General features: G+C 43.7%; 1 protein-coding gene across 2 annotated transcripts in view; it reads left to right on the top strand.

Annotated features, from left to right (window-relative positions):
• AUTS2 (activator of transcription and developmental regulator AUTS2) overlaps nucleotides 1-24,802 on the top strand; it is a gene marked incomplete at both ends in the record, with an annotated part of 791,016 nt that overhangs the window by 299,807 nt on the left and 466,407 nt on the right. The window lies entirely within an intron of this gene.

Genomic DNA, 24,802 nt, shown 5'->3' with positions numbered 1-24,802 from the left:
TGTACAACTCAGGCAGCAGGAGTTGATGTAATTAATTCCTGATGGAGCATATCTTTAAAATAAATAAATCTGGTCTTCACTTTAAAATTGCCAGTAATTGAGAATCCACTGCAGTCCTTGGGAAGTTGTTCTAGTGGTTAATTACCCTCACAGTTAAAAATTAGCATCCTATTTATAGCCTGATTTTTTTTTTCCTAACTTCTGCTTGCAGCCACTGAATTTTATTACGCCCTTCTCTGCAAAACAAGAGCGCCCACTGTTCGAGTATTGTTCCATGTTTTTCTTCATTTCCATTTTTCTTTTCACTTCCATATACATGGAACAATGCTCCATTAATATATTTTGTTGGGTTTTTTTTTTCTGATGTTGGACTACATTTGAAATGTATTTTAAGATTCTAGGGGGAAAATTGCTACAATACACAAAATTCAAAAAGATCCATTAATTATCTCTGTTTTCCCAGTGTGAGCTTTTGTACCTCCCGGCGGCGTACACCCAGCAGGGCTTCTCGCATCCTTTTGTCTTCTATCAATATTGATACTGTTTTTCTAGGACCGACACCTGACAACTCTGGGGGGGAATTAAAACCCCCTCGCTGATAGCTAAGGGTTGAATGTCTGTTGTCATGCGTCCGGGGGAGTCACAGCCTTATCCCACAGTGAGATATGCAGGCGTCAGCAAAATTAGCTCTGTTGTCACTCTGCGTTTCCTCCTTCCTTAGAAATGGTCACGTACAAATACGGTGGTTGCATGTTGTACAGCAGCAACAACGATTGAGAAAGCAGAAAGCCATGTTCAACACTAGCCGTTGTATGGTCTCCTGACGTACTGGGATGTTGCTTGGTGGCTGGCAATTACAGGACTCCTATGCTAACAACCCTGTTCTAAACCCGAACATTTGAAAGAGGACAGAACCAGATTCCACACACCAAATGCTTTAAAATGTACGTTTTCATCAAATTTACTCTGTGTTAAAAAGGTGTTGACTTTAACAAAGGTCTGTGTTGTGCTTTATCAGATATGGATGGTACCTGGATTTCTTTTTCCTCGTGACCTGCAATTAGCCAGAAATACATTGGCAGATGGATTTGAAAGCATCTGCTCCTTGCTTTCTTCCTGCTCCTTAGGAGCTCTACAGACTCCCCGTAAATTGGACATGGTGAAGGCATGTAAGTAAACCCTAAAACAAACAGACACTAAACTCTTGGTATCATCTCCAGATATAGCTGGTCAGCTGAATTTTTCAAGCAAAATGCTGTTTTGGCACTGATGCTCTCCTTGAAGATGGTGCCCCGTGCGGCGTGCCGGCATGGGTTCAGCCTGGCCTTGGCTCGGTACCTCTTCGCAGAGGCACCAGACAGGCTGGGAGGGTTTTGCCGTGATGAGCTGGAAAGCTTTCTGGACATCAGATGGCAATGTTGACTTTGGAGGGCTTTGCTTATCAGCAGGTGTAGCTGTTCAGTAAGATGGGCATCTCCGTTCCTGTTTGACTCGGTGTCCGTGTGTGTTGGAACTGGGCAAAGGCTGCAGAGATTTTTTTCTCTGCAAGTTTTCATTGGATTTTCAAATGAAGATGCTTTCTCAATGTCTGTTCCTGCCACCATTGTCACGTCAGCCTTTTAAAGTACTCTTTCGTGTTGTGGTCTTCCTGATAAAACTGTCTGTGGAAGAGGAATTGTGATACATGACAGAATATTCACATTTTAAGGGTACACATTGGACTTTTCTTGGCAGTGACAGTTGAAACATTGCTGTAGTCAGTAAATACAAACACATGGTCCAGTCGATACACACGAAGGTAGCTGCGAAGGCTTGGGGTTTTGCTCTTTGCGTTTTGATATTTCATTTGTTTAATTGACAAGAGGGGATTTGCAGCACCTCCTGCGGGGCGCTGGGCTGCCTCGCAGCCGTCGGCAGTTACCTTTGCACGCGTAGTCCGTGCTGTCGGGGTGAAGAGGTTGGTGCTGAGCAGCCGGTGCCCACGCAGGCTCGGGGAGGGTTTCTTCGCGCCTTCTCTAGGCTGGTCCCCTGGCTGGGGCCCGTAGTTAAAACTGGCTTTTGGTGAGCGCTGCCTGACGTGTGCTTAAAATTCCTGCTTAAGCATTGTAAATGTGTCCATGAAAACGGCAAAGACCTGCCTGCAGACAAGAGACGGAACCAGTCTTGTGTGAAATCGCTCAAAAAGTTCTTGGGTCTTTTTTTCTCAGTTTGCCTTCGTTTCCCCACCCATGAAATAAAAATATCAACCTTCCGTTTCTTTCAGACGTTCTTATCTGTGCTAATACAAAGCTGTTCGGGGATGCTTTTGTGCCATATGTCTTCACAGTGGCAAGCAGAGGGGGGCTGTCAGTCTCAGCTGGGGGCCTGTATTACTACTCGTTCTGTAGTAATACAAATAGTGGATAATATAATAATAATGCAGAAAAGAAAGTAAATACTCTTTTTATGGAATAATTGAATATCGCTGTGACATTGAACAATGACTCTTAAAAGGATGGGGGGAAGTCATGCTTTTTTCTTCCTTAATTACAGTTGAACTAAAATCACTATATTTAGTTATTTCTAAAGCTCCATTGTATTTTTCTGTTTCTGAAAGAACACAATGATTTGGATATGCATGCATTTTCCTCTCCAGATGTCCTGTTGCATCTTGAATGTGGTTTTATATCTTCATATCTGCAATAACGGAAGCTTGGATTTCTTCACCGGTAGTGTGCAAGAAGGCCAATTACGCAGGTCAATGTTAAAGAAATATTAGAAATGGTCTCTGGAGGCTTAGAATAGCTCTATCCCACCAGCCAGTACTTTGTATGTGGATAACTCTCTTGGCTTCCTTGCCTTTGTGTTTTATTTGGATTAATGAGTAACCTAGATATTTTCAGTCCCTGTAATACAGTCCTTTCTGTGAGAGACTGGAGAAGCTCTTGTCCTGTAGGATTGAATTCGCTGTTAAATTTGCAACAGTGGTGCTTTATTCACCCTCATGGGCAAGTAAATGGTTATATGTTAAAATGAGCACGGTCTGCTGGATTTTGGGTGGCGTAAGAGTTCCTATTGCCAGTTCATGGAGGAAATGCAAGGTGTCCTGCGTGGAATCGTTCCTCGGCTTCCTCTACCTTGTCTAAACTGGGAAAATTCATGGATTCCCTGGTGTTCAAACACCGGGTTAAGTCCGGAGGCAGTCACAGGGAAGTGCTGTCCTGCTTCAACACCAGGCAGTTGCCCTGCTTTGTGTTTAAGACGTTACCTCCCTACCTACAGCTGGCACTCGGGTTGAAAGCCCTGTGGTTTTGTGCCATTTGTTCTACGCCATGTTCCCAGTCCGGGCTGGGGCGCTCGGCTGAGCAGACGGGACTCCCTTGCACAGTGCCCTTACACTTTCAAAGACCGAAAGGCGTGACTTTACAAAGTGAGGCACTTCTTGCCCTTTTAAAAATAGATTTTATACAGAAGTTTTTGATGATTGTATGGCTTTCCATCAGCTATTTTCTGGTGGACAAAGGCTGGTATGCACACCGTAGGTTCAAATTCGCATTACTTAAAGGACAGCTCTTGCACTTGCTGGCAAACAAGATGCTCAGGCTTCCCTTTTCCTGCTTGTCTGCCACCCAACCTCCCTCACTTAACATCTCCCTACCCAGGCTTTCCTCTCTGCCAACGTATTTTGAGATCCTCCCTTACCACTTTGTCTCTCACTAAAGCTAAGGAGTTTAATAAGCTGTAAGACGTGTTTTTGTCTTGCCAGCCTCTTTCTTCTGATGGCGAACTATATTCGTATCAAAGAGTAGCTAATGTTAAGGGTTATATACATGAGAGCACCCTTCATGTGAGACGCGTAGAAATGATAACAAAAGTAGTTTGACACAAAGCTGCCTGAAAAGGGGAAACTCCTCTGCAGACATCTTCGCTCTTATGTGCATTTCAATTTACACTACATCAAATTGGATTAGAGTCTGTTAATTCAATTAATGACTACATTGAAAGTTTGCCTTCACTCACAGTGAAAACAGGAGGGCAGCTCCTAATAGCCTATGGATTTAATGACTGCAACTTTGAAGAGTGTTAAGCTAAAGTGAAGTTCAGAATGGCTTGTTAACTGGGTTTATTAGCTGTTGACCTTCCCTTTCAGCATAATAGTAGCAGCCAGACTGAAGAAAGCACTAACGTCCTCATTAGCATTTATCTAAAGATAGTCTGCTGCCCATTCCACAGTAAATTAGCTCAATCAGCCATAAAGAGCCTGAGAAACATTTTCTCACATACCTTTAATTCTCTTTCTTGCCCCCCCGCCCCCCCCCCCTTTTTTTTTTTTTAAGTTAGGCGAGTTCATTTTGTCCAGTTTATTGAGAATGAAGCCTCAGGACAGTTGCATTTAAGGAAAGTGTTTCTACATGCTTAGATAATTAGAGACCTTCTCCTGTGAGACAAAGTCGTGGGAGTGGAATTAACGGCGTTTCCAGGGATGTCCTTGGTTTAGCCTTTTGCTGAGATTACTGATACCTTGCTTGGTTTCCAGTACGCCAATACAAAGCTTTTCTTCAAGATAAGGTGGCTGACTCGGAAGTTATTTCTCAAAAAACCAGTCGCTTTTGTATGTGTGAAAACTCGTGGTTTTGAGCTGATGTGCAGGTTTGACCCTTGCTAGTAACTGGTGTTATAAAAAGCATGTTAATACTTGGGAATTCGGTATGCTTGGCTTACAACCGTGATTTGTGCAATGCACTGGCTTGACTGAGCTGCAGACAAGAGACTTTTGTTGTCTGCCGTCCCTCGATGCTGGCCAGCAGTCTGCTTCTGGCATGGCCTTAAACAGCAGGGTTTGAGAGGAAAAGAGATCGGCGAGTGTCAAACCTTGTTTATATTTGTCACTTCTGATGGTGAAAGGATTCATGCCTTTAGCCTAGCAGGTTTGGTTCGATGTAAATAATTTATATAAAATTCATTGTGATCTCCTGTATATCGATAGCTGAAATGGCTCAGACTCCCGTCCTGTATTCTGCCCCCAAGTCTGATGCCCGATTTATGAAAAATAATTTTTGAAAAACCTATAACCTATAACAAAATGAAATTGTTTTCTGGAACCTGTTATTATTGTATCTTTTCAATCTGGGAAGATGCAAAGAATGTCAACCCCAGCCCCCAAATATTTTGGTTATTCAGGCTTTGGTTATTCATATTAGGTAAGCTGGACATCTTTTCTGTTTACAGTTAGGACGTATTTTCTGTTGACAGTTAAGAAGGTACCTACAGTTTTTGCTGTATCAAATCTTATGTTCCCTTTTTAAGTTTATAAATGAACATTAATACAGGTCGCTGTGATACTGAAATAAAAATGTTAATAAACAGGTAGCATTTTCCTACTTTTTCAGTACATTGGACAAAACCATTAGAGGCTAAGAGAAATTAATTAAGAAAAAAATGTTTTAAAAGGAGGCAAGGAAACCAGTGCTAGTTTAATTAGCACTAGTATCTCACTTCATCCGAGTCGATTTACAGCAATTCGGTGTTCTTCCTTCAGCACTTCATAAGAGCTCCTCTCAGATTTTAGCCCTGTTATACAAAGTATCGCTTAAATTTCTTTTACAAGACTTTTGCTTCCCTAAAGCTTGTAATACAGGTTGTAAGAGAAAAGCAAAAAAGCAATCTTGGTGCGGAGGAAAGAGGAGGAGGAGGATGGAAGGAAGAGATGAAGCAGCAGGGAAATATGAAAGGATCCTCTTGTCACGATAAACGTTAACTATGTTGTCCTAAGCTCGTAGTTGCCTGGGCCTACAGCTTTCCTTAAAGTGAGATCCCTCGGTTGGCCTTTGGCCTTGAGGCTGGGCTACGCGTTTATTCTGAGCCCAGCGGTACAGCTCTGTTAGAGCAGGAGTTTACCAAAGCTCTCGGTCCCCCTCTCCTCCTGTGAAACATTATCCTGGGCAGGAAGACTCAGAACTTGGGTTTATTTATGAAATTTCCAGAGGATTTTTTTTTTTAAATCTTTTTTATTAAATTTCTATTTACTGTCTGCCTCCAGTACACCCTATCATTAGGTTTTCTAAGCCAGTAACTATTCAGAATTTTATGTCTGATATCATATTTCTCTTGCAGTAATAATCAGAAGCCAACAAGTTTGACAGTCTCAACATAAACAGTTAAATGTTCACGCGGGCTCTATAACTTAAGAGCTTGATCTTTGTAAGTACTGGTCCAGGTCTAGCAAAAGACTTAAGCATGTGTTTAATCTTAAGCCCCAGGGCAGCACCATTAACTTCAAAACTCTGCCTGTATTTAAAGTTAAGCTTGTCCTGAAGGATCATGTTGAACTGGAGCAGGAATACTTGGCATCTTGCAGGATAAAGCCATAAAAGCAGCCCAGTTTATTAAGGCAGCTCGGCTTCTTCAGCTGTCATTGGTTTTAAGAGGATTTCTGAATATAGTGATTTTCTTTGCTTCTGGAGAATCCACTGTGTTGGCTGCTGCTGTGTAGGTATTTCAGTTGTGCTTGTGGAACCTACATTTTCATTATATACTTCAGGGAAAGTTACTTTAAATAAAATGGTGGAGGATTTTCACATAAATATAATGTCTAAGTGCTGGAAGTTTGAAGAATTTTCTTCCCTTAGAGTAGAATCAAGCATTTTTCTTTTTATTTGTGAACATCAGAGTATGTGATCTGGTGACAGTTTTGAAATTTGTAACCCAAGAGGGTTTGGGGTTTTTTTTGCTTGTGGGGTTTGGGTTTTGTTTTTCTTTTTGGCACCTGTTTTACCTATAATGCATTTTGGGTTATGAGTCAGATTCATTAAAAAAAAAAGTTGCAGTGATGGTGAGGAGAGGAACAAACGCAGCATTGTTCTATCTTACAAAGTTACAAAACCACCTAATAACTGAATTAATAAGGATTAAATCCTACTTTAAATAGAGACACAATATGAAAAGCCCTGGTTTAGCACTTGTACTTGTGCTGGTCGAGCATCCTGAGATGGAGAGGGATGGAGAGGTGCAGCGGGCGGTCAGCAGCGAGCGCAGGCAGCGCGGTGCCCCAGGCCACTGCAGCAAGCGTGCTGCACGTCGGGGACTCCTCGGTCTTACTCTGGGCCTTTGCATGGGGCTGGATTTCTGCCTGGGTGAGGAGAACGCCTGCGAGCACCGTTATCATTTGGCCTGTAGCTCCACCAAGGCAGCTGTCGTTTGTACCATGGTGAATTGCTTTTACAAAACTCGCTTAATTGCTTTGGACAATTACTGCCGCATCCCAAGCAGTTGGATACCGCAGCGTTGTATTATGGTATACAGAAGAGTTGAGAAAACATGAGATGGAAGTGAGCAGCTCCTTTCGGTGCATGTTTTTCAGACTGTACACGGCTTTTTCTCCTTAGATGGAAGGGAAACAATTTTGGAGCTGGGGAAAAGCTGGTCGGTAGCACCATCTGCAGGCTGCTAACCAGGACGGGCGCTGCACGCTGCAGCTCAAGTCCTGCACTTGCAGGGAAAATAAGGGACAAAAGGCACCTGGAAGAAATGCAAGATCAGGCAGGGCTGTGGCAGTGCAAGCGGTCGGTTGTGTAGGGTTTTCAGTGGGTGCTTTCGCATCCCACAGCAGCGCTGTGCCCCGGGGAGGAGGGAAACCCCTGGAGCTGGTGGCACGTCCCAGGGCTAGAGGACACGCTGCTGTGCCGGGACTTTGCTGCCCTGAGATGGAGGTCAGGACGGTGCCTGGAATTTGTCCTTAACCCTCAGACCTGTCCCTCCTCCCTAAGCCAACACATCCCTTTGCTGTCCCAAATAGCTGAATTAGCTCTAAGCTGTGCTTTACTTGAGACTTATTTTCTCTGTGTGCTGAGGAAACCCTCTGAAGTTTAAACCTTGCTCTTTTAGTCTCTCTTAAGCACGTGTCCTCTGAGGTAGCACGTTGTATGCTGGAGTAAAAGACAATATGAGCATATTCCTGTCAGGAGACAAAGTTGTACTGTTTTCTCCATCCCCACTTTGCTCCAGCGAGACCAGAGACATCTCCAGGTACAGGCAGGGCCGTGGGGGCCTGGCCGCGATGCTGCAGCTCGGTACTTTCAGACTCCACTACATCCTCGTGCAGGGCCGCGGCCGGCTCCCCAAACCCACGGCCACAGGGACAACGTGAGTGCAAACGCTAGAGACAGCAGGAGGGGAGCAGGCAGCCTGCGCGTGAAGCGTTGGCCCTTCCTCCACGGGCAGCCCTGCCAGCTTTACGCCTGCCTGGAGCTCGGTGCCACATCCAGCGCTCGCCGCTGCCCTGGCGGCTCTCTCGCAGGGTTTGAGGTTTCTCCGGCTTTTTGCAGCAGATGGCACTCTTTAGTTCTGTTTCAAGCCCTCTCCTTCTGGAAGTTTCTCTGGGAGAATCCGTTTTAAACAAGCCTCACCGATTTCCCAGCCCTATTCTCCATGAGGCTTCATGAGAGCTTGTAAAAGGCCTTTGACTTGGGGAGGGAGCCAGCGGTGGCAGACGGGTCCTGCAGGCCCTTGGTGAGCCCAAGTGACGGGCCGGTCACGCTTCTGCACAAATTCAACTGGATTTTTCCTTCTGCTCCTATATCAGCAGCGCTGACCCCTCCAGGAAGCCCACCTGGAACCCAGTTCCTCCAGTACGTTTCTGGTTTCTCGAATCCACAGCAGGGAGAGGGAACCCTTCCGTGTTCTTGGCCACCTTGATTTTGTCAATCCCATTCCGCTTTGTGTATTAGAGCCCCATCGCGGTGTTTCAATCAGTTACCTGAGATAATTAAAAAGCAATGATGACAACAAACATCACTACCAGTTTCATAGCCTTTCTCTATCATGGAAGGGAGAAAAATAGCTACTACGAGCTAAATGAGCCATCACAGAGGGCTGTGGTGCTGGTTGCATTGTGTCTGCATGAATCAGGCTTATATTTAAACCAGATTCACTGCAAAAGGGCCATGATTGCATGGGATGACATTAATCTCGTCACGCAAACCGACAGGGACTCTCTGTGCACGCTGCCGTTGCGTGTCCTCCCACCCCCCTCGCTCTGAGATGCTGTTGACCGTAATTGTAGGACAGATTGCACAAAGGACTCGCTTCTGCGGCCGTCCTGGTGATTGGGACGGGCAGGATGAGGGGAACGGTAATACGTGTCAATAAGGTACTTAGCTGAAGTGGCTGCTGAGCAGAGCAACATGAAGGGGTGGCACGTAGGGCTTGAAAGGCTGGGCTGCCTGGCTGCTAGGCGGAGGGACTGAAGTTGTTCTCCTGTTGGCTTTGTACACTGAGCTGTTGTCTTCTGACCTTGTACCAAAGCCAGTTTTGTCACAAACCTGAATAAAACATCGTATGGAAAGCAGGAATCAACCCTGTGACTGGGAAGAGCTGTGCTCCATCCTGTGTGATGTGCTGATCTACGGCACGTCAGGCGTCGCTGGGCATAATTCTGCCCTGTGTTTTGTTTGAGGTCACTACTTCCAGTGAACTGAAATTTTGCATTAAGAATTAGGTAAATCTGTGTTTGCAGTCATTTACAGAGGTTATTTTTCAGGGAAGATCAAAGTTTTCCAGTCCTTAGTTTATGTATCTGCCTATAGAAAGAAAAGTTTGACTGATTTCATTGTCTTGGGTTATTTCTTTATATGGTAGGCTTTTATTATTGTCCCCTCTTAGATGGGATGCTCAGTTCGTTTTTACCAGTTACAACATGGTTGCTCTTCTGAGCAGAAACTGCTGTCCATGGAAGTACACTACAAGATGTCTCTCCTCCATAAATCAGTCCCAGGATTTTATTGGACTGTTTATGTAACCTTAGTTTATGTGCTATAATTCTTTGCTGTGTTGCCTAGAGTAATTCCCAAAGAGAATGTTTGTTCTTCTTGCTTGTAAATTCTTTAGTGCAGGCTTTTCTTATGACATCTTTGCCCTCCTTCACTTCACTTTTCCTCTTTTTTGGGTAACACTTGGTAGCATTATAAACTCCAGTCCGTCAAAGTCTGGCTTGTATTAGTTACACATCATGAGATATAATTGTCTGGAAAATGGGAAGGAATAGCTTTTTAGTTAACCTTATTTAAATTTTTTTTTTTTTTTTTTTTTTTAAATGCACATGGAGAAACTTTCAAAGTATCTAATCAAACAAACCCCGGTGCTGTTCTTGCACAGAAGGTGTCCTCCTTTTTGGATACCCTTGAGTGGGACAACTTTATTTTGGTCAGATCACATCTAGGTAAGATAACTAGTAATAATTAGATAAAATAAAAATCCGATGATTTCGCGAGGCACAAAGCACAAGGTAAGCAGGCAGTATAGCACAGGTTTTCCATATGAGGTCTTGAGAAAGCAATACATCTACATATAACTTCTGAAGTCAACAAGACTTCTTAGGGGCTTTAGCTGAAGCATGTCCCGTCTGTTTATAAAACTGTAGCCTAAAACATCTGATAAAAATCAACTGTACTTCTTTTGTGAAATCGTTGTATGGCCATACGCAGAGTTTTTTGACATAAATCTACAGAGCCATAATGGAAATTACTAAATCAGTGGTTGGGGGGAGAATGCAGGTCTCCCCTTCTGGCTGTGCCCTGTGGATGTGCTGGGTAAGATAGTTTCACATCCTTTTAATTGCTGGCTGGCTGCAGAGGCTCCCGTGAAGGCAGCGTGCGGGTGTAGCTCCGACGCTGACCCTTGCCCACAGGTCGCTGGGCCAGGGCGCTGCTGGCATCCGTCCCTACAAGAGACCTCTTTCTGCTGAGTTAACGTCGCAGCCTGGGGCGAACGATGTTTTTTTCCCCTAACAGTCCTCTGAATTTACTAGTGAACCAAAACGCCTAGTGTATTATAAACCCTTTGGGATGTTAAAATTGGGTATTTTTTGCCATGCAAAAGAAATGAATTAGCATCCCGATTTCTTTGCAGCTGTGGAGTAGCACGTGGGTGTTATCTCAGTGCCACTCGGCTAAACCACCTCTCCCTCACATATGACCATATTATTTAATGTTAATTTTCTTACTGTGGCTGCCTCTGTCTTCAGTCACCGTTTGCCCCTGATCTGCCTCTCCCTTCTCCTCTCTCACCTTCCTCCACCCTTTCCCCTGCACGACCTCCCATGAATGCCCTTCTCTTTGTAGGTAGGCACCTCTGCCAGAGGCAGCAAATTCCCATCGTGGTGCCTCTCCGCAATCTGCGTTATGTGCTACAACTTGCTTTTGTTATCCTTTTAATTTTTTCCCGTGACTAATTTGACCAAATTTAATCAATCGTAAATGAAGCAGGGGAGGAGAACAGTGCGTGTCTATTTGATATTGTTGTCCTGAGGCCGAGCCAGACCCTGTTGTGAAGAAGTGGCAGTCCTTCAGAGAACCATTATGGCTTACAGGAATCTGTAACATATTTCAGGACAGCCTGCTTTCTCTCTCTCCTTTCTCTCCCCCCACCTCTGTAAACATATGAAAGAAACATGAGAGAGCATTAAACCACAGAAGACAAATCATGGTCAGAATAAATATACTGTTTGCTAGCAAACTTAAAAATACGCTTGTGGATTCTAATAGCTGTAGGCAAGAGTTGGATATTTATTGCAGCCAAGGCTTACTGTGGTTTATTATGTTTATAAAACAGTTTAATACTACTTTTCTTTTAAAATGAGTTTTTAATTTAGAATAATTTTTTAGGATTTGTTTCCAGAGTACAGATGGCTGATCGCTGCGGGGGTGCGGGGTGAGAGGGAGAAATGTGCTTGTGGGTGTGTTTTAAAAGCGCTCCCAGATGGAGTGTATTGAATGAAATTTAAACCATTGCCCTGTGAACTACAAGTGTGATAAATATAATCAGTCAACCCACAAAACCACGGCGGAGGGGGAAGCAGATTGATAGGCAGGCGTTGGGGAGGGAGGTGGGTCGAACAGCGCGGCCGCCAGTGTCACGGCATAGCAGCGTCTCCATCGTGGACTTCTCTTAGGGAGGGGTTACCTGATCCGCACCGAGGTGCTAACAGCATCCCCCACCTCGTCTGTAACCCGTCCCGGTCCCTCAAATCCTCCAAGTGCGGGATTCGTATAGAAGGACTGAAAAAAGGGAGAACTTGTGCCAAAAAGAAGGCCTGGCTGCTGGAAGCAGCGAGCTCTTGGAGCGTCTTTCATTTACTCAGTCTTAATTACTTTCTAAGTGTAAGAGTTTACAGATATCGCTGTTCTCTTCCAGAGTTCAGTGTAGTCCAGTATTTTAAACCCCATAGATTTCCTTAGAAGGATTTGTTTGTACAGCTCCTTTCCGTGTTTAAGACATGTAAGCCACACTGAATAAACTGCGCACAGATTTTTTGGACAATACGGCAGAACAGGTGAGGGAAATGGAGTGAATTTTAATTGCTCCAAAGTTCTGAGATCTTCCAGGCTCTGGGAAACAATTTTCAGCTAAAAATGATCTATGGGCCTTGAGCTGTAGTGTGGGAAAGTATGTCTGTGTCCTGACTTACCAATGAACGATGCAGCATTCCCCCTCTGTTAAACTATAGAGGACGGTGTGAGAGGGACACTTGGTTTCTCTTCTTTCATTACAAACACGTAGTGGCTCAGCCTCCTTGGCTCCCTTCCTGCCAACTTCCATCAAAAATAGAGTCATCTCTGCCCTGGCTGGGAGAAATGTCTGGCCAGCTCATTTTACAAAAGGATGTGCTTTGAGCAGGGCTTATTAGAAAGGTGACAGTTTGTTTTTTCCCGGCCAGTACAAGTTTAAGGCCATGTCCACACTTGCAAAATTTGGCATGTTTTCTCCTGCGTTGTCTTTCCACCATGCTTTCATCGTGCCTAATGTCTCTATATAGAAATGCCCAGATAGGCTTCCAGACTTTCACACCGCCATTTGGATTAGATATGCTTCAAGCAAGGCTTGCTAGTGCTCACTTGCGTGGTGGCAGTGTGGATGGAAATTGCTGGCACGGTCGCTGCAGTCGTACAACTGCTCCTGCCATCGCGGTCGGGCTGCCCGCTGCCCCGCCGGCGTCTGCTCCGCTCCCTGCGCTCCCCTGCCCGGCGGGCAGCTTGGCTGGAAGCCGCTTCGCTGAAGGCAAGCGCTGCATGTGCACACGCCGTGAAGCTCATTTGTGTGCCTCTTTTTCCAGCAACTGCCTTTGTTTTGCTGCTAGCGCTCGTGTGTTTTGGGGAAGGCGCACTTGGAGCAGTGTGCCAGCTGGCCAGAGACAAGTGTGCAGGCACCGGTGGTGCTCTGGAGAGCTGGTACCCAGTGCCAAGCGAGCTCAGTCATTTAGATCACTTGATACATTTTCGAGAGGCCAACAGAGATACGAGCCTCACTTTGGGCAACGAACACTTTCAAGAGATTATACGGGAGATGTACGATCTGGTCCAGCGAGGATGTGCAACAGTACTGGTGGTTCCTCTCAGTGTTGAAATGGGCTTTATCTGCTGAGAGGAGTGAAATCTTTGAAAATCCCAGCAGATCAGGGGTGAGGATAACAGGAGGACACCCCTTGGTGTACACGTGGGTAAGACAAGGAGAAGTATGTAGTCTTCCAAAGCGATGGCTAACTTTCTGAGCTGAGATGCAAGGTGTTTCCTGGGTGTCGTGATCTGTTTGAAAGGATTCAGCCAACAGTGGTACAACAGTGAGGAGGGAATAGCCAGGTAAAAACAGGGCAGTTAGCAAATGAGGGGGCTTCTGCTTCAAGTACGTATGTTGCTATTGAGAAATAGAAATGTAGGCTCAAAGCCTAGAAAGTAGCTTTCCATGTTGTCATGGAGCTGTCATTCGGATTTGTAAAAGGATGCGTATCATCTGAGGACAAGGGTGCTCGTGTGACAGAGAGCATCATCACAGTTGGCATCCTTGTGGGTAATATCATTAATAAGTCTAATTGCATTGTAGGGCTTCAGTTTCCTGTGCCAAATGTTATTTTTCAATAGCTCTATCAATTACTGTTGTCTACTAACACTTGTGTATCTGATGCCTGGTGCAGCTATGTTAGGCAAGAGTGAAGTAGGTATTTTTTAATTACATGCAGGTTTGCTTTGTGGAGAAGGGTATAGTTCCTGCCCTCCAGATGAGCATAATCCTTGCAATATTAATGGATTTAAACCGTAAAGACATATAAGCAAACTTTGTAAAGGACTTCTTTTGCGTATGTAAAGTGAGCTAAAGATAGGAGCCATAATTAGAAGAAGCCGTTCTTAAAACATAATAAGGGATGTTATGTCATACAGAAATTAAAAGTGGAATTTAGCATAAGTCTATTTAACAAATGAGATTGTCTAGTAAGACATGCAATGGAAAACCAATAAACTTGCTATAACTTAACAGTTTCAGCACGTCTTCAGTTTATTTTGGGCTTGAGACAGCTTATGCACAGAAGCTCTGGATTGTTATTAGTATTATTGGTAATTTCTGTTGCAGCGTTCTTGGGTGGAGCTTGGCTTTGGTGCTATAAGAAAGCAATCATCTATGCTGTTCTTATTTCGTTTTCCCTCGTTTAAAAGAATTGTTCATTGCATTTAAACTTACTTTTCAAAGAAAGTGTCAATTGTGCTAACCAGTGGTGAAAAGTCAAGCTACGAGATTTGTAGCTCCATAGGCAATCAAACTAAAGCACTGGATGGCTGCAGAATTTATCCATAAAACAAGATCTAGAGGATTAGCTCTAAACTCTAAACCTGATTCTAATTTGCTTTATGAATATCACTTTTTCCCATGTGTAAAATGGAGCTATCTCTTTGGTGAGTGAAGCTTTGATCAAGCAAACACCTGTGTGAGTTAGAGTTGTTCCCCCACTCTGCATCAAACCATTTGCTGTGCTCCCGAGACAAACGATGCAGCTCCCCTTCTCTCCTGCATCAGATGTAAACAGCAGGATCTCTCATCTGCAAACAGGTAGTGATCTTAGAAAAGCAGAGTTACCATATGGAGAACAAGAAGTCCATGTGTTCTCGTAGTAATAGATGCCTCAGTCTGTGCCTGCACATCGTGGGGCGGCCTTTTCCTTTGTCCTTTCGCGTGTCCTGCCTCTTTGGATGCGAAACCTGGTCCCTCGCCCTTCCTGCTGTCTCACGCAGCCTTCCTGAATGTGATGCAATGCGCTTTTTTCTTCTTTTACCAAGGTCTCTTGATTTGTCTTCATTTTGTTTTAAACTCGGAAACACTGGTAATGCAATTGTAGAGCTAAATAAACACTGTATTATGTTTGGGGATATTGCTTTCAGGAAAAATGGTTCAGTGCACAAATTGATAGTGGAGTATATTGCACTTAAGAAAGATAGACTGTGCACTTACTGTTTGCTAGAGAGAAGACTGCAGGAATTTTTTTTACTTTATTTTTTTTTAAGTTTAGGTTTTTTAGTCATCTATTTTTAGAATATGTGAGTGGTGTGTAAAATATCAACATCCACGAAGACATTATATTTCAAAAAGCCCATGTTGTCATCTCCGTCATTTTTGAATCTGCTTCCTGCAGGAAATCCTTGAGAAGCCTAAAGCAATTCCATCTCCTCCTCCTTCTTCTTGGTTTGGTTTTCTTTTTTTCCTTTTTTTCTAAAGGTTAAGGGTATGCCTTTTTAGGAAAACAAAACAAAACGGTTTCTTGTGATCTCAGTACCAAGGAAAATGAATAGTAGGGCTTTTCATTGGCTGCTTTTTATCTTGTCTATAAAGTGGTGTTAGTGACAATAGGGAGAAGACGACGACCAGTTTCCGTTCTACCACCATTGTTTCTCTTTCCTAACTTTTTTTATCTTTATTACCTAGCCACCTGTCTGCCTTTTGATTACAAGGTCCTTAGAAGCAGAGGCTGTGCTTCCTTGAATGGCTGGAAATGAGACACCATATTGTGAGTGCTACCACACAGACACAACAGAAGCAAAACAAAACCAGAAAAGGGATCAGTTTCCATACTGTGTCCTACAAGTCTACTGTACTCCACTTCCAAGTCAAGTGTGACTTCGAAGAAGATATGAAGAGAGGGGACCGGTAGCGAGAGGGATTTAAAGACCCACAGCTATGTAGGTAACAGTTCCCTGGGTGGAGTTATACCTGGGAAGATAATAGATCCAAGATTTCTAGCTCTTCAAGCGTGAGTCTGTACTGCTTGATCAAGGACTGGATGTATTATCTGAAGTAGTAGCAGACTCATAAATCCCCATTTTCTGGTCGCTTTAGGGATCCATACTTACCTGGTGTAACACTTAGGGAGTCACATAAACAGCAACGTAAAAGTTGGAAGTCATTGCTGGAAGGGCACCCTCCAGAGAAAATACTCAGTTGTGGGTGAAACCTGAAGAATATTTCTTATCCATAGCACATGGTGTTCTAGCAAGCTAGCAGTCTGTTTCCTTCCTCTTGCAAACAGTTCCTGGTTGTTAGCAGGCATATACAAACTTGATTGCAATGTATTGGCCCCTGAAAAAACAAAATAAGAATGCTCGCAGGATTTTTAATTGAGACTTTTCATTTATTCTTCTGAAAGTTTTTCCTTCTGAAAAGTTCAGAACTGTGTCCCCAAGAGTCCAAGAAAAGGCATTCACCCTACAACCTCCTGAGGTTCTTTGTGGATTTTTAAGGTAGAGGTTTCCAGTGTCCCACAGGGGCTTGTGAGCACGTCCCCACTGGAAGTTACTGAGACCTTTTGCTTCCAGGTTGCGTCTTCCTTCCTAAGAATGTCACCACTTCTGTTTCTCCCAAGTAGTTCTTGGAAAGGAAGCACTGCAAATTCTCAGATTGCAACAACGAAGAGAGCTGGAAGAACTGAGGTGGTCATAAGGAGTCAGAAATTCATTTTGCTCACAAAGAAAGGGAGTTGTCTCTGCCTGCCTGGAGCCCCAGCGGCCCAAGCATTGCTACGCTGCCCAAGGTTAAATAAACCATGACTTCATGGTGGTTTTAAATCCTTCATCCTACTTTCATGGTCTCAAAGAAAAAAAAAAAGTTACAAATAATAAAAAATACGCCCTGGCTACTTGCGGGCTGTCTTCTGTCTTCCGCGTGGGCAGCTCTGGTAATCAGTTGTTTTTGTCTTTTGCCGTCGTAGGGAAAGGCACATCAGCAGAGTGCCTGGGTGCATAACTCAAGTAGTTATATTGTTTGAGCTGCAGTGGTCCAAGGATATAATGTGGCAAGGGTTGTAAGGAGAGATAATATCTTGTGCTAGAATAATTCAAAGCTGTTTTTTATTATGGTTCTTTTCACTTGCGCTTCTGCCTCGTACAAAGAGTTGCCAAGGAAGGCCAGGCACCGTAGCGGAAGAATTGCTGCCTTTCACCTCTGCCAGTCTTACCTTGAATAAAGAATAGACCTTGAAGCTCCAGAGCCCAGTATAAATCAGGGGAGCTTTATTGAAGCTAAATGCATGTGAATGTTCATAACGGGATGTTCTTAACAAAGTCCGTTTCTTTTGAGTAAGTTCCGTGATAACTTATAATGGGTAAGAGAAAACCGCTAAGTAGAAATGCATGTTTTTATCATTAACTTCTGTAGCTAAGCATAGTTTACAAAAAGAACTAGATTTACTTTTGCATCTTATTCTTTCTCCCCCTCATTTTCTGTCAGAATTCACTACGTTCACCCTTACTGTGGCTTTATTATCTTGCTGCCAAAATTAAAATCGTACTGATGATAACTGATTTTCTGGTGGTTGTGATGACAGATCTGTGATGTTCAGAGGTTTACATTCTTGCCCTCCCTCTGAGCTCCTCTTCCCCTAAGGGGCGTCCATGCCAAAGAACAAGCTCTTTGCCTACGGCACTCATTGTTGAACCTTCAGATCAACCAGTTAATATTCAAAACATTTTCTATTTAAATTAAAAACTTACTTCTTCTTAATCTCCCTGTTCCCCACAAAAATCTCAGGCTCGACCTCTTATGCTCCAAATCTAAACCCAAAGGGTAAATGATCTCTACTGTAAGAAACTAATCAGATGCAGGAATTTATTTAATAGAGAATTTTTTGAAACAGATCTCTCCAATAATAAAAACGGAGAGCCTCAAAACACTTTTGTGCTTTTTGAAGTCTTAGCAGAAGGTATCAATAGACATCTTCTGTAGTAAGGATTTAGCCTGAATTTATTGAAATCCATCTATTAGGCCCAAGTCTGTTGACTTCTGGGGGAAGCTGGTCCCCTGTATTATTTATGTGTCTTTGAAAAATCTCAGTCTCAGATTTACGAAACAGAATTTTATTTTGGCAACTGTCCCATGTTTATGCTGCTCATATGCCGTGTATTTATATAGTGTATAACTTGGTAGAAATACTGTCCGCTGAATTGCTAGGTTAATGATGTGCAATGTCACTGCATAAAGGTATTTCCTTCGTGGATGCATTTTAGAAAAACACCAAGCATAGTTTAATGACAGCTCAGTATATTTCCCTTAAAAGGCTTTCCAAAGAGATTGCCAATTGCTTATTGAGCACCATTAGGTAAATTGGGAGGGAGAAGTGAAAAGTTCAGAACGTTTGAAGTTACTCTCTTACTGTAGTGCTCAGAGGCAAGTTGCTTTTGTTTTCCTTTTCATCCTCGTTCCAATCCTTTCTCTCCTACCTGCTCTTCCTCACCTGTCCTACCCTCAATAGCAGGGAAGGAGGATGTAAGATCGTGAGAATACTACAGGGTTAAAAAAACGTTAGTGGGTATACCAGACAGCTGAAAAATCAAGTCCTGGTACACGTGTCCGAAGCTGCCTTTCTTCAGATCTCGCTTTATCTTCTAGATGCAAAAGCCGGAACATGATGAACTAAACTGTTGATTCAGCCAGCTAAGGTGTGCAGGTACACACGTGTGTTGAAGACCCACTGCCCGTTGGCATCAATGAACTACGCGGGCATGAATCGCACGTGTTGGAAGTGTCTTTTTCTAAGGTAGAGGAGCTCAAATTGCCTTCTCCTCTGGGTAGGTCAGGAGGGAAGCACGGGTTTTGGCTAAAGCAGAGTCAAGGGTTGCCTACAGGCAGTTAATCTCCTTTGCTGTGGATGCAGGTATTTAATTCTTGTAAATGCCAGGCTGTAAGGGAATTACAGGCTGGGAGGGAGAGGAGACCAGATTGAAGTTACAACATGCTTAACAGGCCCAATACAGGATTGGCTCTGCGTCAGGGGAGTGGGGCAGTGGGGAAAGCAGAATGGAGACAAAACAACATATATTTTGCTTTCTTTTCATTACTCCTTTTATGGGCTTTTTTTCTCCTCGACCCCTTCCTCCAATGAAAGAGCATTTTTTCATCAGGAATTTCTCCGTGCCTTCTTTGGGGAATAGCAGTATTTTCTTCCATCCCTCTAATCCACTTCCCCCCTCTGCCCATATTTCACACCTCTGAGAAAATCTGAAGGCACTTCATTCCCGACCCCTCGTCAGTTGGTTAAAAGTGTCGTCAGGGAATATAACCGAAAGCTGTTCTGCACCAGAAGGACAAAGCCTCTCTGCAGCTCTGTTGTGCTCCTCGGCTCCCAAAGCAGTTAAGTCCCAGGCTTTCATTTCCCAGCCTGGCTGAGCGCTGTAGGACGTGTCACCGGGAGATTCCTTAACCTACTCAGGCAATTAACATCCCTCCTTTGCAGGGCTTCCATTAGGTCTTTCAGCACTTGAAAGGGCTGTAGTTCACTGCTGGAATGTCAGCATAAGGTTTTAATTTTGGAGTCGTAATGGGAATTACGTCTATAGAGCTTTGCCCAGAAAAGGGTTAATGTGACAGACCCAGACTTCTGATAGAGTAAAGCAGGAAAAACTATTTCCATCATGGTAAATAAAAGTGCATTAAAAAGACATTTAGTCATGGGAATAAAAGCTAAAGAAACACATGCTACATTGGGATGGTTTATATTAGTGTCATTAACTCCTATGTTTTGGAATAACTCCCAGATGAAGGATTATGCTGAAAGTAGGAATTAATGGCACTAATGTAAGCCATTCCGTGTAGTGTGCATTTATACCTTTGATTTTAGAGGCATGCAGTGAGCAGTCAGTAACACGGCGAAGCTGTGCGTTGTACAGACCGTGATTAGAAGTTAGTAGGAACTAGCCTTGCTTTGGGCCAAGGGAGCTTTATCCTGTAGACTTAAGACAGCTGGAAGGAGGTTGGAAAATCCTTACGTAACCTTGTATAGCCTACCATTAAGGTCTTGAGCTTCTCAGAAACCAGTCACCCTAATGCAGAGAAAAAGTCAGTGTAGAGTGCTTTACAGTGGGGTAGCCTGCAGACCATAACAGTGACTAAAAAGGCCTTTCCCAAAATTCTTACAGTGTTTGCGACCTAAAATGAGCGAGGTCCTTTGCAGCTTCCGGGGAGAGCTTTCAAGCAAAGGAACACTGACAGGAGTGGTGGGGCACGGCTTTGCTCCTGGGTTAGTGCAGGGGGAGCAGCAGCAGCTGGCTCCTCTCACTGACAGAGCTGCTCCTTTGGGGAGCTTTGGGTCAGTAAATTTTCTGAGGAAGTTTTGAGTTCAAAGCTGTTCTGTTCTCTAGACTGTGAATTCCACCATGGAAATCATGTATAGAGCATCAATACGTGACTTAAGAGTAAATGCTTATTTTCTTGCGTTATTTTTTTTTTTTTTTTAGTTGCGTCACTCTCTTCACTGATTATTTTATCACTGTTTAGGATGGGATGTTTAAAAGTATGTGAGCAATTTAGAAGCGTAACTACAAGAAACTTCCATTCTAGTGAAAATCCCATCTGTACTATTTGTATTGCCATACTATCCATTCTATACGCCGTAGTTTTTTATAAAAGGCTGTCTCTGGAGCACGGGGCCTGTAGACCCAAGTACCAACGGTCCTGCCTTTCTTGGACCTCCCGCAGATGTGCTCCTGTCCCCGGCACCCTGGAGCGCCTCGGAAGGGGAGGCCAGGAGGACGATGCCGCTCCGCATCCTCCCGCAGGCGCACGTCGAAGGCACTGGGAAATGCCGGGGTTTACGCGTTCCTGCTGTCTCGCATCACTCCGACTGATGAACAGGAGGAAAGGAATTGTGCAGGAAAGGGGCTGTAGTTTATTTTATAGATGAAACTTCAGTGGGGGTGTTTGGAGAGTTACGATTGCCAAGTGTTTCTGCCATTATGAACTTCTGTTAGTTGCTTAAAATTTACGATAATATTACTATCGGGAGGAAAACATGGTCCTGAGTGTTATTTATTTCTTTGTTTTAAATCGGGCTGTGACTAGTGATACAGTTGTTTTGGGTGTGTAGAAAAACACATCAATTTTTTTTTTTTTTTTTTTAACTCTATACATGGTATCCCAGTGCTTTCTGCTAAAATTGTGAAAAGTTTAATGTAACAGAAGACACGTGCTCATGTCTGTGTTATTCTTTTAAAAGTTGAAGTTTTGATTATAGAAGGATACACAAAAAAAGCAGAGCCTTAATTTTTTGTGAATGTGCTAACTTTAACAGCAAATCCGAGACATTTTTCTTTTAAACAACTGTGATATTTTTCGGTGCATATCCAGTTTCAGATAAATCCAGTTTTGGTTCTTTCCCTTATCCATTCGGAAAGTCTGACGTGCATACACATGCCGGTGGTCCGTAGGAGTCTCGTCTGATTTTGGCATTAGATATAGATCTTTATAGATCTACATAGATCTTTACAAATCGCGTGGCCTGGACATCGTGAGCCTGTAAAATCTCTCCTGCAGGGACTGCAGTGTCAGGGCTGAGGTTAGAGAGGAGCACGCCTTGTAGTACCAACTCCTCCTTTCCTCTTCCTTTTTCTCATCCATTTGAGTAAAAAGGAAATCATAAAGAATCCTCTCTCGGCATTACAATTGTATGTATTTGATTTTGTTGATCTGTCTGCTTATAAGTGTACCCATATGTGAAACTGCGAAATTACGTGTTTTGATTAACTTCAGTTGGTTTAACTAAACTTTGAAATGGAAACTAACTTTGCTGAAAGCAGAAAGCTTCTTAGTTTCCGGACTAATCCTGGAATTACACACTGGATTTGCTTCATGGAAATAAGTGTGCTTAAAAAATTACCTCCGCTAAGTAGGTTTGCATTATTTGAAGAGACCCAGGAACAATAACCGCCTTTAACCCTTTCCATCTGCCGGCTCCCTTTGTCCTAGGGAACAGAGGGCGTTAAGGGCGGCGTGGCCCATGCGTGCGCACCAGCCACGTTGCCGTCTCTCAGACCGCTTTCAGTCAGAACCGACGAACCTGTACTAGGCGATTAAAAATAATTATGGGCACAAACTAGCGTTGGTGGAAATAGCATTTGGGGTGTGTTGGTGCGATGGCTGCTGCGGGCTTCGTGCCGAGCTATGTGACGTAGGACGGGTGGTGAGGTGGCGTTCAAAGCGCTCCCCGGTTTTGCAGATTCACGAGGTCATGTTCGGAAGCGTAGGACCTCTGGTGCGTGTGCCACATATCTGTACATATTGGTGTCGAGTGTAATCAGGATATCCATTTGCTGGCTCTGAACTGTAGCTGCATCCCTTTGAGATGAATGTGTCTCCCCAGTGATAACTGGGGAAGCGCCCCACGGTAAGGTGTCGTGGGCTGAAGGTCTTTCAGAGCAAGCGGGAAGCATGCTGCAGCTCGCAGTGAAGCGCACCGTGTTGTGAAAGCTGCTGGGGCTGCCACGTCCTTTACTTGCATGTTCACGTGTAGCCCTACGCTGATACACGGCGTGATACTGGAAGACTTGTAGAAAGGTCTTACAAGCCTTTTCCTTTGTGGAAAGGCAAGGACATGTTTGGGCAGGGAGCTCCTCCTTGACATGGGCACTAAAACTCTGCTGGAGCGCATGAAGGGCATAATAATCTTGCACTGAAAGTCTATCAGCTCAGGAGATACGGACTTGACTTTGGCTCTGTTTTAGGCTCAGTCTGTCCACAGAGACCTTCTCTTTTCTCTGCCTCATTACCCCATTTGTGAAGCACCTATAAATTCTGCTGCTTTTCCTTACCAGGATTTTGTGCTGTTTAATCCCTTTATGCTTGTGATAGCCTCAGACAGTGCAATGAGGAGTCCGTGTAGGTTCGATAAATAAATGATGAATATGATTATTTCTCGTCTGTTTGCATATTTACAAGGCTGTATTCTTTCGTGCACCGTATTTAGTGCAGAATTTGTAATGAATTATGTCGCAGCAGCTTTTTCAGTGGCTTCAGAAAGGTCAGTGTGAGTTAATTTTTCGCTGTATTATTTACGTCTGTTTTGCTCTGCCTTTGAGATAGAACCGGCTTTGCCGAGTGCTGACTAAATGCCAAGAAAAATATGTTCAGTTCTAAGTTCAACTTCACTTTTTCCCCTTAAACATACCATTCTTCACAAGTGATTTTGGCCGTGAGTAGTTTACTTTTGGATGATCTTACACTACAGCCTTAGTACGTCCTCCTTCTCAAATGTCCGTCATCCTAGAGAAAATGGCTTCGCGTTTTGTTGTTGGTGTTGTATCAAACCTTTTAATGGTTAAGAGCCTCCTGTCAGAGTTTCTCAGTGTCAATACCTTCCCCCACCATTAAGCACATGAGGGAGGGAGGGAATATATGTGTGTAATTTTAGAATACCGTATGTACATACTGACATTTACCACTGTACCCTCAAAAACCGAACGGAAATTCAAGTATCAAACGGCTCTGCCTGTACGGCTCTTGCTAGGCATGCTTAGCTCGGAATGAAAGATTCTGAACATCTTCAATATTTATGCTTCACAAGGCAGTTATCCTCAGTTATCCTTTTAGCAAGTCCCATTTCTCCGTGTTCTGTCATGGGCTCATTTATACTAGGCTGATTTAGTGCTAACTGGGGAGATTAGATTGCCCTGCTTGATGCTGTCAGCTAAAACTGAGTCAGTGTCTGTATACTGTGGCCCAATTGCTCAAAGAACCTTACCCTTTTCTGTATTGCTCATTCTATTAGATACAAAAGCCTTTCTCACCCGGCTTTTGTGCTGGGGTCAATTAGCTCCTGAAATAGCTCATATAACACAAATAATAATGGCAGCGCTAATCCTGTGGGCAAGCTCTATACAATGGCCACTTCTGGCCCGGAGGACAAAGAGGGCTGTTTATCTTCACGGCACACAGTCTCCAGGACTTTGCCCAGTCATTTGCAGAAGAATTTATTATCACAGAGGTCATAGGTGGTTTGCATTGGAGGAGATTTTCTACCTTGCCACCATATGGGACGTCCTTGTCTTATTCCTGTAGGATTGAGCAGTGCTTCAGGTGAATTGGATCACAAATATATATGTTCAAATAATGCTATCTTAGGTAAACACGGACTTGAAAGACATTTAAAGTGAAGACTAACGCAGCACATTTAATGGTCCTCCTTGTGTGCGCTGAGAGAATTATAGCAGGAGCGATGCCTGCTGCAGGCTGCCCTCCAGCCTGCAGCTCCCGCAGTAACCGTCGCATCGGAGTGTTTCAACAAAGGGACATTAGCCTCGAGACAGAGGGAGAGTCTGGCTGTAAGGTTGTTATGTCCAAGCTCCTACACTCAAAATAACTTGATTTTTGTCTTTTTTCCCCTTATAAATGATATCTTAAAAGAAGGAAATGAACTGGTAGACTAAATTAATAATAAGGATTTGCTGTATGTCCACAGAAGGAAAAAAGTTGCCCCCAGCCTAGGATCCTGCAGGTTAAAATTCTTTGAGTTGCATTTTTAGATTTGAGTACTTAAGGAATGGAAATGCTGACAAAGCTTACACTACAGTTAACCTTCCTGGACACAAATGATACACACTTGATAAAGCATGGTGAGTATGAGAGAGCAGCTTACCAGACAGGAATGAGGAGGTGTCGACTTCCTTCATCTTAAATATTTCTGCTGGCCTTTTAGCAGCGTAATTAGTGTGCAGAAGTGAGTATCGTATCCAGATGATCTGTATTG

The sequence above is a fragment of the Platalea leucorodia genome (assembly GCF_965183815.1).
Source record: "Platalea leucorodia genome assembly, chromosome: 16".
Classification (NCBI taxonomy): domain Eukaryota; kingdom Metazoa; phylum Chordata; class Aves; order Pelecaniformes; family Threskiornithidae; genus Platalea; species Platalea leucorodia.
Note: the sequence above shows the minus strand (reverse complement) of the source record. Positions and strands in the feature narration are given on the sequence as shown.